Raw genomic sequence first — 16,557 nt, forward strand, 5'->3', positions numbered from 1 at the left:
AGTCCTGTGGAGGATCCATCAGTGAAAATTAGTAATGCGTCATTGAGAGGTTCTTTACTGGTAATATGGGGAAATACAAACGCATGAAGTTTACAAAATTGAATAAGTTTGTTAGGTGGGTAATGGTTGTCAATCGCGCCAGTATAAGAAGCGCAAGCAATTGGCCAGGCTTCCGTATTTTGTAACAGCCAATGGATGCGTGATTGAATGTAGGGCTGTATAATGGTAGAGGGTTTTATTTTAAAGTATTTTTTACTGTTTTCTCTTCCCAAGATAATTAGATCAGCTATGGCATCATAATAAGGCAACAAAACCTTTTTAGGGGAGGAGGGCAGGTGTACCCACATAATGGGATTGTTCTGCCAAAATAGGCCAGTAGGGGTTATTGTTGTGTTAAAAATAAGGAATATTAATGGCTGAGAATAATCAATACCGGTAACAAATTGTGTTGCAATGGCATGTTCTACCTGTTGGAGTGTTATTAATGCTTCTTTAGTAATGGACCTGGGGGATTTTGGATTAGAGTCTCCTTTTAATATATCGAAAAGAGGTTTTAACTCTCCTGTGGTGAGCTTTAAGTACGGTCGAAGCCAATTTATGTCTCCCAGTAATTTTTGAAAATCATTTAAAGTTTTTAAATGATCACGACGTATAACGGCCTTTTGATTAATGATTTTGGGTCCATTAATCTGGAAACCAAGATAAGTGTATGGATCTTGTAATTGTACCTTTTCTGGGGCTATCTGTAGTCCGGCTGCTGTTAACTCCTGTTTGAGTTGGGCGAAGCACTGTAAGACTTGTTCGCCAATTTCTCCTGCTATTAAAATATCATCCATATAATGTATAATATACATTTGTGCCCATGTTTTTCTGACTGGCTGTATAGCGGCAGCTACATATTTTTGACACAAGGTAGGACTATTGGCCATACCCTGAGGTAAGACTTTCCATTGATAGCGCTTCATTGGTTGTTTAAAATTTGTAGATGGAAGACTAAAGGCAAATCTTTTCTGGTCAGCAGGGTGAAGGGGAATTGTAAAAAAGCAATCTTTAAGGTCAATAATGATTTTAAAATATTTTTGAGGAATCGCAACCGGTGAAGGCAATCCTGGTTGTAAGGCACCCATAAGGATCATAGTGATATTTACTGCTCTTAAATCTTGTAAGAGTCTCCATTTACCAGACTTCTTTTTAATAACAAAAATAGGTGTATTCCAAGGGGAATTACTTTCCTCAATATGTCCTGCTGCTAGTTGTTCCTGCACTAACTGTTGGGCAGCACTTAGTTTATCATTGAGTAAAGGCCACTGATCAACCCAAACGGGCTCATCTGACTTCCAAGTAATGGGGTCAGCGCACCTTTGGGGTGCAGGTATGTCAGTGGCCTGAGCTAAAAATTTCCAAACCCCTTTTTATCAAGTTGTCCTGAAACCAGTATAGGCTGTGGGATACCGTTCTCTCCTTTTCCAAGACCTTTACCAGGGGTGTATCCTTGAGTTAACATTTGTGCAGTAACTATATCATTTGGACTACACATTATAATTTTCATTTGAGAGTAGATCTCGACCCAAAGGTTAACAGGTAGGTAAGGGATGACAAATGGCTTAATGAGGCCTGAATTGTTTTCTTTATCTGTCCATGTTAGGTATTTAGAACTTTGTTTAGGATTACTGCTTTGTCCAATTCCTCTCAAGTGAGTTAAAGTTTCTGTAGTAGGCCAATGAGAGGGCCAATCTTCCTGTTTAATGATAGTTACATCAGCCCCTGTGTCTATTAGTCCAGTGAATGCCTTCCCGTCTATCCATAAGGTTAGAGAGGGTTTTTAATTTGTAATTGGTTGCACCCAATATATATCTGATGATCCGAAACCTTTTATATTTCTATTAGAGTATTGGATATTATTATCTGTTTTAACCAAAGGTAGCAGGAGTAACTGAGCTATTCTAACTCCTTGAGGGACAGTAATAATACTATCAATAGCTCTGGCCATAATTTTAATTTCTCCTTCATAATCATTATCGATAACTCCAGGGAGGACTTGTAAGCCTCTCATGATGACACTACTTCTTCCTAAAAGTAGCCCAAAAGTGTTAGGTGGTAAGGGTCCATATATTCCGGTATTTAAGGTTTGCGGTCCCATTTCAGGTGTTAGTATTGTGTGGGAGGTGGAACTGAGGTCCAATCCTGCACTTCCTGGGGTTGCTCTACTAAGTTTTGAAATGGATTGCTGTTGCTGGCTGGAACAAAGCTGACTGCCCCATATGCTTGTTTCGGGGCCTGAGGCTGGCCCCTCATCCCGTTTCCCTGCCTGGGGGGTAAAGGATTTCCTTGACTGTCAGTTTTAGATTTACATTCGTTTGCCCAGTGCCTTCCTCTTTTACACCTTGGGCAAAGGCCTGGGATTCTTACTTCTGGACTCTTATTTTGGTTTTCACAGCAATCTTTTGCAAAGTGTCCCCTTTTACCGCATCTAAAACATCCCCCTTTATCTTTACCTTTGTTAATGAGGAAATCTCTTACTGTTTGGCCGCTAAAAGCAGCGGCCATTGCTAGGCCTTGTTGATATGAGGGCCCAATATCTGAACAAAGGCGAATGTATCCTGTTAAATCTGTTTTCTTTCGATAAGGTCTGATTGCCGCTTGGCAGGCGGGGTTAGCATTTTCATAAGCTAACTGTTTAACATAATCTACACCCGTTTCTGCATTTCCAAAGATTCTACCTGCCGTGGTCATAAGTCTATGCACAAAGTCTGAAAATGGCTCATCGGGTCCTTGTTTAACCGCTGTGAGCGAGGCCCCTGGATCTCCTTTAACGGGAAGTTTTCTCCAGGCTTTTGTAGCAGCAGCCTGGATTTGTGAGAACAGTCCAGGGTCATATTGCATTTGGGCCTGAGTGTCTGCATAATTACCTGAACCAGTTAACATATCAAAATCCCAACCGTTTCCTGCCTGTTGATTTCTTTTAGCTGTATCTCTACAATTTTCAAAGAACTCTGACTTCCAAATTAAGTGGTCTCCCCCAGAAAGAACTGCCCTGACTAAGGTATTCCAGTCTGTAGGAGTGAGCCAATTCTCAGCTACAGATTCCACTATAGCAAGAGTATATGGAGCAGTAGCCCCATACTGAGAGGCAGCAGTCTTTAACTCTTTTATGATAGTAAAATCAAATCCAGCATGATGCCTCCAAGCCTGTCCCTGTTCGTCTATGGTTTCAGTGACCGGAAAAACGTCTTTGGGGGAGGAGTCTTCTCTATGTCGGCTAGCAACTAACCCCCCTCTTGGAACATGTTGTCCAGGCCGCTGAAGTGCGTGCAAGGAACCCTCCATAGCGTCTGAGTTAGGTATTTTTTCATTTCCTGTTTTTAGCTTTTGGAGCCTAATTATCAATGATTGATGTAACTCTTCAAGTTTAATCTGTTCTTCTAGTTGAGCAATTTTTTGCTTTAATTCTTCTTTGGGATCTATTGCTGCCATAACAATGGGCGCAGAAGCCTCATTATGTGTCTTATTATATGGGGGTGGGTATGAAGTAAAGGGAGGCAAATCAGGGTTGTGATATTTAGCTGCCTCTTCCTCTAAATCATCCCAATTTATATCCGATTGATTAGGCTTATTAATTTCCTCCTCCTTTTGAAGCATCTGTAAAATTGGGTATTTTTTTGGTTTGTTTTCGTGTGGTATTTCTTTATCTATTACAGAAGGAGACTTGATTTCCTCATGATCACTTTCGAGGGAAATGAGATCCTCCTCCGTATCTTGCGGAGGCTTTGTGAGGTTAGAGCGGGAGCTAACCTTTAAAATATGCTCTGTCTGAGCGACCGCAGCCATGACTTGCGGATCGGCCTCCTTCTTATCTATTAAATCTCTAATGAGGTTCCAATAAGAGAAGGCGGTTACAGGAATTTTTTCTGGCCCAAAAGTATTATAATAGTCCTGAAAACAATCCCCTACTCTACGCCATCTTTTAATATCAATAGTTCCTTCCTGTGGGAACCAAGGGCAAGTATCTTTTACAAAATCAAAAAATTTAAACAAATCATTACCTTTAACCTTTACTCCTCGTATCTTTAAAGCCTCTTTTAACTGGCCTACATATATTTGATGTTGGCTTAATTCTTGTCCCATTTCGGACACGTCACTTACCTTCGATCCAGACGCGGCAGGTTCCCGTGGTGATCGGAAGAGTTTGACTCCTTTTGTCTTCGTTAGCGGTCGACCGTCCTTTGGCATCCTCTTCCTCACGGAGTCCCTCGTTTCCAGGTCCCTGTTCGGGTGCCATGTATCCCGGCCCGCGGTATAGTCAGAGCAGGCCCTGGAGGAGGGGGTGGGAATTTGGGGAACAAGAGACACGAGAAATGGAGATCAAGTCTCGTTTAATGGCGGTAATGCACTGCCTTATATACACTTGGAAGGGAAGGGGTTGGGCTAAGGCGGAAATGATCTCATTGCCGAGGGCGTGGCCAGGTTAGTTTCGGTTTCTCCGGTCGGACGTCATGTTGCGCTTGCACTATTAAGTAACAATTTTCCCGGGCGCGGGAAAAGTGAGTGAAGAAGAAGCAGGAAGAGCGCCATCTTTAATGAGGTATTAGTACAGGGGAAAAAAGGCAAAGATAGGGAGAAGGTGTGGGGTGGAAATGAATATAGCTCAGGCGTTTAATCTTTAATTATTATTCGCTATGGCCGGGGCGTGCAGCTCCGGACATTTTTCCTGTGGACTACCAGCAAAGAGAATAACCCCAAACCCAGATGTGATGATAAAACACTAAAGGTGATGTTCTACAAGGTAGAAAAAGAGATAATGGAATTTAGAATAGGGGAAACAGACTTGTCTCTGATTCAGAACCTAGGGCTGCAAAAGCCTTGTTACGGAAAAGGGTAATAAAAGGATTTCTTCCCTATGAAAATGATATGAAAATATATCTTACCAAGAGACTGAACTAGAAGTCTTACAAGCTGTCTTCTAGTGATCCTGAATTATCAGAGTTTATGTCTTCTATGAAAGGGGACTGGTAATATCAGATTCACAGTGTTATTTTACCTAAAACAATGTACAAGACATTAATAATAATGTCTTTGTAAGAGAGACATTACTACTACTGTTATAGTCTTAAGAACTATAACCTCAAAGTAGCTTCCAGTATGTTTACATTTTGCAGGGGCTCAATATATTAAACCAATAGACTAAACAATGTAAAAGGAGCTAGTTATTAAGGAAATTACCTAATTCAAAATTTTTTCCTCTTAGACTAGATGACAATTCTAAAATTCCAATTCTATGATTCATAATGGCCAAAAGGTGGAAACAATCTGAATGTTCATTAGCTGAAGAATGGGTACACAAAATGTGGTCAATTCATGCAATGGAATAGTATTCAGCAATGAAAAGGAATGAAGCCCTGGTACATGCTACAAAATGAATGACTCACAAAAACACTATGCTGAGTGAAAGAAGCCAATCAAAAAAGACCACGTGCTGTATGACTCCATTCATATTATGTTCATAACAAGGAAATCTATTGAGAAAGTAAATTAGTGGTTGCTTAGAGCTGGGAAGGATGTGGGAATTGAAAGGTGATAGTGAAAGGGCATGGGGTTTTAGAGGTGACGAAATAGTTCTAAAATTGTGGCTATGGGTGCACAGATCTGTGAATATACTGAACACCATTGAAATGTACAGTTTCAATGGATGAATTGTATGGTACGTGAATTATATATAAATAAAGCTATTAAAAAATGATTGCCAAGTCAAAGACCCAATTCAGCCAGTTACAAAGTTAAGGCAGAGAGACAACTATTTTAGCTCACACCCTAAAAAATAAATGGGAAGGAACACCACTCCTGGGGAAAGGCAACTGCAAAGTAAACAGGGCTCCCAGGGCTATTCCAGGCCTGTCTGAGCCAATGGGGTATTAGGTAGCAGGACCACCCATAAACTCGACACAGGGTCACCCAACTACATTTATCAGTGACCTGGGACACAAGCCCATTACTGCCTCACTTGCTGACCATCTCTGACATGTCCTGGCTCTGCCACAGTGCATGGCTCTGGCTCTTACTGCGTTCGGAAACTGAACATCTCTGACCAGGTTAACCAGTGGGTTCCTAGGAGGTGTTGTCTCTGAAGGGCTGTTAAAATGACACAGGAAGGCTGAGGCAGGAGAAAGTAGCAGGAAAGAGTGTTTTGTGTACCATCTGTGTGATCCACATTTCTTGTTGCTTTTGCTCTAGTTTCTTGGGTCAGTGAGGGAAAAATCAAGTTTCTCACTTTCTTTTACAATGCCTGGGTTTTTCTTTTTGTGAAATGAGGTCTATGGAGCCCACAGATTACTGTTCCCTCTTCAGGCCCATTTGTCTTACAGTTAATGGAAATTTCTCTGAGATCTCTATGATAACCACAGGCATTTTAGAGGAAAACATAAAAAGGAACTATCAGAGCGTGCTGCCTGAGGCTTTTCCATTACATATCTTTTCTTCTTTTGAGACACAGTCTCGCTCTGTCACCAGGCTGGAGTGCAGTGGTGCCATCTCGGCTCACTGCAGCCTCTGCATCCTGGGATCAAACGATTATCCTGTCTCAGCCTCCCAAGTAGCTGGAACTGCAGGCAGGTGCCACCACGCCCAGCTAATTTTTGTATTTTTTTTGTAGAGATAGAGTTTCACCATGTTGGCCAGGATGGTCTCGATCTCTTGACCTCGTGATCCGGCCACCTTGGCCTCCCAAAGTGCTGGGATTGCCTCCAGTACATTTCTTAATATCAACATTAATGCTCCAAAGTGCTCTATTCTTCTATGATGATACTGTTCATTTTTTATTTGCATTTGGACAGGGCTTAGAGGGCAAATTTGCACACACGTTTAATTTTGGCTCTTTAAGATTTGGAATTCAAGTTTTCCAAACCCAATTTAATATTAATGGAATGCAACCACTTTGCACTGTTATGTTTCAGAGCATTTCACAGACATGATTACATGAGATGATACAGGCAGAATGAGTGCTTGGGTCCGGAATCAGGACTTTTGGGCACTAGTTCTGGCTCTCCCTGCACACAGAGGGTGGGACATTGGAAGATCCACTTACTCTTCCTGGACCTCAGTTTTCCAGTTTCTAAAATAAAGGGGATCTGGACAGGCATGGTGGCTCATGCCTGTAATTTTAGCACTTTGGGAGGCCGAGGCAGGTGGATCACTTGAGGTCAGGAATTTGAGACCAGCCTGCCCAACATAGTGAAACCGTCTCTACTAAAAATACAAAAATTAACTTGGCCTGGTGGTGCATGCCTGTAATCCCAGTTTCTTGGGAGGCTGAGGGGGGAGAATCATTTGAACCTGGGAGGTGGAGGTTGCAGTGAGATGAAATTGCGCGACTGCACTTCAGTCTGGGAGACAGTGAAACTCAATCTCATAAATAAATAAATAAATAAATAAATGTAAATAAAGAAAATAAAGGGGATTGACTTGATGGTCACCGAAATTCCTTTCACATCAGATATTTTATGTCTCTGTGTTTATAACCAATGGTCATGTTGATTTAGCACAGGGAATGAGATAATTAGCCTCAAAGAAAAATAAGCAATCATTTGTGAATGATGAAATCTTCCTATATAATGAAGACTTTAAAAGTTTTCCTTGTAAGTCAGAATAGAGCTTTGAGTTTTACTATCATCATTCTGTACTTTCAGCTTCATAAGATTAGAATTTCATTCCTCTTGTATGCTTTGCTTGTAATGAAAATAAACTGCTCCTAGTCCACTTAGGGTTCCTTGCTAGGGCCCAGGTCACAGCCGTGCTTTATTTAGAGCAGTAGTTCTCAAACTTACAGTGCATAACAGAATCACCTGAAGGGCTTGTTCAGATTGCTGGGCCTATTCCCAAGTTTCTAATTCAGCAGGTCGGGGTGGAGCCTGAAATGTGCATTTCTAATAAGTACACAGGTGATGCTAAGGCTCTGACCTGAGGACCACACTTTGAGAACTGTTGAGTTGGGGGTGTGTTGGCTTGCTTTGTTTTTCCTCTGTTGCCAGAGAAAATCTGAGTCTTCCGAAACAAGTACAGAAGAGGAATTAGCTTATGTTGGCCACTTCCTTCTCTCCTTGTCATTTTCTTTTTTTTTTTTTTGAGACGGAGTCTCGCTCTGCCGCCCAGGCTGGAGTGCAGTGGCCGGATCTCAGCTCACTGCAAGCTCCGCCTCCCGGGTTCACGCCATTCTCCTGCCTCAGCCTCCCGAGTAGTTGGGACTACAGGCGCCCGCCACCGCGCCCGGCTAGTTTTTTGTATTTTTTTTTTAGTAGAGACGGGGTTTCACCGTGTTAGCCAGGATGGTCTCGATCTCCTGACCTCGTGATCCGCCCGTCTCGGCCTCCCAAAGTGCTGGGATTACAGGCTTGAGCCACCGCGCCCGGCCTCTCCTTGTCATTTTCTCTGATTAATTTCTAGTATGATCTGAGGCTCCCTGGGCTGTTATAGAATTTGCACCCCAGGGGCTGAGGCTGGGATGGATGGGCCATCTTACTCAAAATAGCCAGGAAAAGAAGGAGCCGTAAGAGTCACAGTAATGAATCTGGGAGTTGTATTTTTTACAACCAAGAAAAGCAATGGTGACAAGGGGAGAAGGCAGGAAAAATTTGCATAGCAGTATGTACTGGTGATGAAAGTTTCTAATGTTGTGGCAGACTTGTTCACCCACATGAGTGTTCTTTTCTTTTTCCTGAATACACAGCTAGACTTCACTCAAAGCTGAATATAGTCATGATTTAGTTATTTCCAATGAAATGTGAGTCGAAGTGATTAGTGCTCATCCTAGGCCAAGACTTTTAAGACATTTTATCTCCTCCTTGTTCTCTTTCCTTTTTCCATCTTCTGGATGGAGACTCAAGGAGCCTAAGTCCTTGAATCACCATATGGAGGAGAGCTGCTTCTCTTTCAGCAGCTCTTGAACTTACACAAACTAGAAATATATGTCTGTTGTATTTGAGTCATTATAAACTTTTAGGTCTATTTTTTACTGCATACAAATGCTAACAGTAAGTCTATATTCCATTCTTTCTTTCTTTCTTTCTTTCTTTTTTTTGAGATGGAGTCTTGCTCTGTCACCCAGGCTGGAGTGCAGTAGCATGATCTCTGCTTACTGCAACCTCTACCTCCCGGGTTCAAGCGATTCTCCCAACTCAGCCTCACAAGTAGCTGGGATTACAAGTGTACATCACCATGCCTGGATAATTTTTGTATTTTTAGTAGAGATGGGGTTTTGCCATGTTGGCCAGGCTAGTCTCAAACTCCTGGCCTCAAGCAATCCACCTGTCTCAGCCTCCTAAAGTGCTGGAATTACAGGCATGAGTCACTGCCCTAGGCCTCCATTATTTCTTAAGGGTAGAGGACCAAGCTGTGGGGATGGGAGAAAACAGAAAATTATCACTAGATCAAGGCATCTAAAATCCTTAAGAAGGAGCTGGGATCATTCAGTCACTCACAAGCCCCATAAGGGCCAGGACATCCCCTTCTCTGATGTAAACCTAGGTAAAGATTACCTAAAATAATGTCAAGGAGCTTTCTACAGGAAAGTTTTCTTACTACTACTGTTATAATTATTCCTAAGAACTATAACCTGAAAGTAGCTTCCAACACATTTTGCATTTTACAGGGGATCAATATATTAAATCAATAGGCTAAACAATGTAAAAGTAGCCACTGATTAAGGGAATCTCATTCAGGTCATTCTGATATAAAGAAAAGGGGACATCCTGGCACTTATGAGGCTTGTGAGTAGAGCCCAAAGAAGTTCACATGAAATCTCCTCGAGAACCCCCCAATACAGGTATGCTTTCCTACTTTCAGGATAAGAACATTAAAGAATAATTCACATAGGCTAGGTGGAAAAAATGCTGAAAAATAAGAAAATGACAGAAGTTCTTGGTATACTAAGTAGAAAAATATAGTTCCAAAAATATTTACTGAAAGAACAAGGCAACCTTTTAGAAAAGTGTTTGGTGACCACAATATTTTCGGGAAGACTGCCTTGATCAAAGAGGAAGCAAAATTATAAAAAGGAAATGGAAGAGGTGAAGGGTTTAACAGGATGAGATTCAGATTTAATAAGCCAAGACAAACAGGAAGAAAAAGAAGTTAACAGAAGAAATCAAGGAAACTGATATACAGTATTAAGGTTAAAAAAACACAATGACGTGCAAGACAAACTTGAGAAACTCTCAGAGTTCAGGAGAAAAAAACTAACAGATAAATGTCAGAAAAATTAGACAGATATGGATCATATATATAGAAAACTTAAGAATGATAAGAGATTTCTGAGGAAAGAAACAGGCCAAAGGAACAAAATAAAAAATGTGTGTTTAAGGAATCTATATGAATTTGAAAAACATCTGAATTTAAAGATCAAAATGGTTTGTTATACTACAGGTAAAACACACACACAAACTCACTCATATTTTAGCAATAAAAAAAAATTCCAAGAATTAAAATAAGCCTCATAGGCCCAGTGTGGTGGCTTATGTCTGTAATCGCAGCACTTTGGGAGGTTGAGGCAGGAGGGTAGCTTGAGCCCAGGAGGTGGAGACCAGCCTGGGTAACGTGGTGAGACCCCCATCTCTACAAAAAATGAAAAAATTAACCAGGCATGGTGGCGCATGCCTAGTAGTCCCAGCTACTCAGGAGGCAGAGGCAGAGGAACACTTAAGCCCAGGATTTGGAGGCTGAAATGAGCTTTGTCTGTGCCACTGTACTCCGGCCAGGGTGACAGAGTAAGGCCCTGTCTCAAAAAAAAAAAAAAAAAAAAAAAAAAAGCCATACAAGATTTTGAAAATATCTAGGAATATCTAGGCAGGAAAATACTCAGTTTCACCACAGGACAACAAAATATCAGGTTGGTTTCAGACTTCTACTCCTTAATATGAAATGCAGAAAGGAATGGTATAATATCCCCCAGGTTTTACAGAAAAGATGTTTAGATCCATGGATTTTTTTTTTTTTTGAGATGGAGTCTCGCTCTGCCGCCCAGGCTGGAGTACAGTGGCGAGATCTTGGCTCACTGCAAGCTCTGCCTCCCAGGTTCACGCCATTCTCCTGCCTCAGACTCCGGAGTAGCTGGGACTACAGGCGCCCGCCACCATGCCTGACTAATATTTTTTGTATTTTAAGTAGACGGGGGTTTCACTGTGTTAGCCAGGATGGTCTCGATCTCCTGACCTCGTGATCCACCCACCTTGGCCTCCCAAAGTGCTGGGATTAGAGGCATGAGCCTAGCCAGATCCATGGATTTTAAACTGGCCTGAATTTGTATTTGTGGTTGAAGGTAGAAGCAAAATATTATAGAACATGTAAGGATCTAGGAAATCTACCAACTATTTGCTCTTTGTGGGGGAAAAAGTTGTTTTGGAAGACATTGTCTAATTGACCTAGAGCTAAATCAGTATTATGAACTCATAAAAATCAGTGCTCTGACACTCTTTGTATAAAAAATGATCCCTAGTCAGGCACAGTAGCTCATTCCTGTAATTTCAGACTTTTGGGAGGCTGAAGTGAAAGGATTGCTTGAGGCCAGGAGTTACAGGCCAGCTGGGGAAACATAGCAAGACCCCCTGTCCCTCCAAATGAACAATAAAAATTAGCCCAGCATGATGGTGTGTGCCTGTAGTCCCAGCTACTTGGGAGGCTGAGGTAGGAGGATTGCTTTAGCCTAGGACTTTGAGGTTGTAGCGAACTATGATTGCACTGCTGCACTCCAGCCTGGGCAACACGGTGAGACCCTGTCTCAAAAATGATCCTGGAGCTTCCACCTCATCCTTCATCCAGGCTGCTGGCCTAGGGGCCCATCTCAGCTCTGCAGAAGGCCCAATGATACAGTTTGGCTCTGTGTCTCCACCCAAATCTCACCTTGAATTGTAATAATCCCCATGTGTCAAGGGCAACACCAGGTGGAGGTAATTGAATCACGGAGGTGGTTTTCCTGATGCTGTTCTTGTGATAGTGAGTTCTCATGAGATCTGATGGTTTTATAAGGGACTTCCTCCTTTGCTCAGCATCCATTCTGTCTCCTGCCACCCTGTGAAGAGGTGCTTTCCGCCATGATTGTAAGTTTCATTTTTATATACAAAGTGTGTCAGAGCACTGACTTTTATGAGTTCATTATATTGATTTGGCTCTAGGTCAATTAGACAATGTCTTCCAAAACCATTTTCTTCCCACAAAGAGCAAGTAGTTGGTAAGTTTCCTAGGTCCTTACATGTTCTATAATATTTTGCTTCTACCCTCAACCATAAATAAAAACTTAGCCAAGTTTAAAATCCATGAATCTAAACATCTTAGGCCTCCCCAGCCATGCAGAACTATGAGTCAATTAAACCACTTTTCTTTATAAATTATCCAGTCTCAGGTATGTCTTTATAGCACCATGAGAACGGACTAATACACCCACCTTGCTCTGTCATACCCCTGGACAACCCGTTCGGCTCCCTACTGCATATCCTTGCTACCCGGGAACCCAGGACAGCTCAGGAGAGCCAAATCTCAGGGTGTTTCCCTGTCTGACTGATACTCTGCAAACAGATTCATGTGACTGCACCCCAAGATGGTGCTGGGGAAACATGAGAGGCAAGACTCAGAAGTAGAGTCGTAGATGAGAAATGTAGTCTGGGGTCTGCTTTGCACTCTGTAACACCTTCATTTATCCATATATCTGCCTCCTGTAGCACCTTCATTTATCTGTATAGCTGTCCTCCTCAGGCTGGAGAGAGGAAAATTGGCACATCTATATTAGAGGGCAAGATTTTCCCTTTCCTCTTTCTATCTGTATGTCTTTTAAATAAAAATCTACAATCTAAATGACAAAAATAGTTGGCTTGGGTTGTGTTAGGGTAGGGGAGATTATGAGATTTAGACATACCTTTCTTCAGAACATACCTCAGATTGTCTGATACAGGTATTGTATGATGCAGAATCCCATTTTTGAATTTCAAAAGCTGAGTTTTACTTCAATTTACTCTACGCTTTCTTTCGATAATAAACTCCCTTCAGACAGAGTTTACTACAAGCTGATTAGGGCTGACTAGGATGAGGATAGTTTATAGAGAAAAGCAACATGTTACTATGTTACCTTTAGATTAAATGACCCTAATATTTATATATTTTATCTAACATGTATGTCATATGTAAATATACAAAATTTAACAAGTTACGTATAATGATTTTTCCTAGTAGATAGTATTAGTAGTATACCGTTTTTTTCTTTATTTTAGCCTGAAATGTTATTTTTGTAAGTTCACTATAATGCATATGCATTGCTTCTATAATAAAAGCACAGTAAGTATTGCTTACAAATGTTGTAAAAGCAAGAAGTTTAGGAACTTACAATTGCCAAAGCAGATAATACATAACAAAATTCAAAATGGCAGTAATGGCCAGGTGCGGTGGCTGACGCCTGTAATCCCAGTACTTTGAGAGGCCAGTGTGGGAGGATCGTTTGAACTGAGGTGTTTGAGACCAGCCTGAGCAATATGGGGAAATTCCGTCTCTACAAAAAATACAAGAATTAGCCAGGTGTGGTGGTGCACAGCTATAGTCCTAGCTACTGGGGAGGCTGAAGTGGGAGGACTGCTTGAGCCCAGGAGGCCAAGGCTGGAGTGAGTTGAGATCATGCCACTGCACTCCAGCCAGGGCAATGGAGGCAGACCCTGTCTCAAATTTAAAAAAAAAAAAAAAATGGCAGTAATAATTTGTAGGACAGAATTGTGAGACATAATATATTAACAAATGTATATACATAAGAGTCAAAATATAATTTTCTTTTAAAAACCCATATGTTGGGAAGTCAAAGGGAGCAGACCGCCTGAGCTCAGGAATTCAAGACCACCCTGGACAACATGACAAAACCCCATCTCTACTAAAATACCAAAAAAAAAAAAAAAAAAAAAAAAGAGGCCGGGCGCGGTGGCTCAAGCCTGTAATCCCAGCACTTTGGGAGGCCGAGACGGGTGGATCACGAGGTCAGGAGATCGAGACCATCCTGGCTAACACGGTCAAACCCCGTCTCTACTAAAAAAATACAAAAAACTAGCCGGGTGAGTTGGCGGGCGCCTGTAGTCCCAGCTACTCGGGAGGCTGAGGCAGAAGAATGGCGTAAACCCAGGAGGCGGAGCTTGCAGTGAGGTGAGATCCCGCCACTGCACTCCAGCCTGGGCGACAGAGCCAGACTCCGTCTCAAAAAAAAAAAAATAAATAAATAATAAAAAGAAAAAAAATTTAGCTGGACGTGGTGGTGCACACCTGTAGTTCCAGCTGCTTGGGAGGCCGAGATAGAAGAATCGTTTGAACCTGGGAGGCAGAGGTTACAGTGAGCTGAGATGGCTCTATTGCACTCCAGCCTGGGAGACAGTGAGACTCCATCTCAAAAACAAAATGAAACAAAACAAACAAAACACAAAAGCCCATATGTGTTTTTAACTTTTAAATAGTCAGAATGTTCAGATGGAAAAGTCCACTCACTTGTTCATATGTTGCTATGGCTGGTCAGGGGACTTACGCAGACATGTTAAATAATACAGGTGGCATATTTGATGTAAATGGTCATGGTTTTGTCCATAGGAACAGTCTTTCTTTAAGCTGACCTCATTGTCTGTTTGTTTCTTCTTACCGAGGGCTGATTCTGGAAGGACAAAGCTAGAATTCTGTTCCAAAGCCTGGCTTTTATCACTGTTTTTCTCTCTTCAAAGGAAAAGAATGGAAGGGTGTTACAAAACAAGAACCATAGCTTGTTGGAGATGAATTACCAAGTGAGGAATCAAACCAGGGCCACCGATGGTGCCCTAAATCGTAAGAGTGGACTGTCAAGGGAAACCCCATAGGAGATTTAGGACTTGGCACCACCTATCCATCTCATCCAGGATGCATTTAGCGGACTCATGTACTCATGTGTCAAGTGGTATTTGGGGGCACAGATCTCTTGGGGCTCTTACCAAAAGCTTCTGTGACTAATTAGAAAGGAATCAGTCCCCCTACCTTTCTCTGGAACTGTGTGAATACTGTGAGGTGCTAGAAATGAATATATACATTTGTGGCATTCCAACTTTACCCCATTTGTTTAGAATAAGAGCTGGTTCTCTGTGGACTTCGCCATCTTTCTCTTGGAACTAACTAAAGGTCAGTTGAGCAGTACATCAACAGTTCTGTTCCTAAAAAACTGTGGATTATGAAAATAGGAATGAATTTTATATCGGGGAGAGTGCCAAGGTGTCATTGACTAATAATCCCACCTCACTAAATTCCCGTATGGAAAGACCAGATCACTGAGTTGGTTCCTTCTTCCTGTTTTCAAGGATTACCGCCTGAGCACTGGTGCTTAGGAAAAACCAGGCTCCACATGTTTTAGGATGGAATTTTCTAGAATCGCCTGGTTTTCTCTTGGGCACTTTCACCATCTTGGTTTGGTATCTCTCTTCAATTGAAGTTGGCTTTCTGCCAGCAGCTCTTGTTTGGTTCTCTCCTGATTTCAGAACGTTCTGTTAACTCTCTTCTTCAGCCAATTCCCAAGTGTCATCGTCAACAGTTTGAACTCAAGCAGGCATGTGAAGCTAGCACCCAGCAAAGTGGTTTGGAAAGTGATGATGTTAGGCAGAGTGTGGGTAATTTTCAAAACAAACCAGCTGAATTCAGTCAAGCAACCAAGCAGTTTGTAACTGGTTGGTTGTGATCCAACTGTTGGAAGAGTTGTTATCTTTCAAAGCCATCTGCGTATATAGACATAAACTGACATCCTTATCATCATTCCTCTTTTTTTTTTTCTGTGAGACGGAGTTTCGCTCTGTTGCTCAGGCTGGAGTGTAGTGGCATAATCTCGGCTTACTGCAACCTTTGCCTCCCTGTTTCAAGTGATGCTCCTGCCTCAGCCTCCCTAGTAGCTTGGATTACAGGCGCCTGCCATTGCACCTGGCTAATTTTTGTATTTTTAGTAGAGATGGGGTTTCACTATGTTGGCCAGGCTGGTCTCGAACGCCTGACCTTGTGATCCACCCGCTTTGGCCTCCTAAAGTGCTGGGATTACAGGCGTGAGCCACTGTGCCTGGCCCACCATTCCTCTTAATTGACACATTAATACTTCTTACCCTTTAGGTATTTTTTTCATGCTTGATGGTATATTTCATTAGGGAACTGATTTATTCAAGACACAGTATTCTTCTGTTAAACCTGATTTCATCTATAAAATAGGTTCTTCAAGCATGATAGAATTTTACAAGCACAAGCAATTTCAATTGCAATGTCCTTCTAAATCTGGGAACTGGAAATATAATTTGCAGTGAGCTCCGTCTTCTTCAATTTGTCCTCCTCCTTTTTTTCCTCCCCTCTTTCATTTTCCTTCAGGCTCTCAGCACATCACATTGCTAATCTAGATTCCAGAGGCTAAACATTGCTAGGAATGGGGAAAGAACATGAATCACCTCTTTCCCTCCTTTTTCTGCTCTAATTTTAAATACGTGAATCATAATCCTTAGGAAAATATGCTGGGTAAACAAAGGAAGTATGTAGGGAAAGAGGGGGAAACACACACCTGGTCCA

At 41.8% G+C, this 16,557-nt stretch overlaps 1 protein-coding gene across 23 annotated transcripts in view; it reads right to left on the reverse strand.

The window, feature by feature from the left end:
• Window positions 1–16,557, reverse strand: part of NUPR2 (nuclear protein 2, transcriptional regulator) — a 145,846-nt gene that overhangs the window by 62,763 nt on the left and 66,526 nt on the right. For 11 of the 23 annotated variants that reach the window (XR_013415321.1, XR_013415325.1, XR_013415323.1 and 8 more), the window contains one exon: window positions 4,144–4,312. The exons of the other annotated variants lie outside the window; for them this stretch is intronic. The gene's annotated coding sequence lies outside the window, so the exon portion shown is untranslated. The remainder of the gene's footprint in view (window positions 1–4,143; window positions 4,313–16,557) is intronic. 23 annotated transcript variants of the gene reach the window in all.

This window comes from Macaca mulatta, chromosome 3, assembly GCF_049350105.2.
Source record: "Macaca mulatta isolate MMU2019108-1 chromosome 3, T2T-MMU8v2.0, whole genome shotgun sequence".
Taxonomy (NCBI): domain Eukaryota; kingdom Metazoa; phylum Chordata; class Mammalia; order Primates; family Cercopithecidae; genus Macaca; species Macaca mulatta.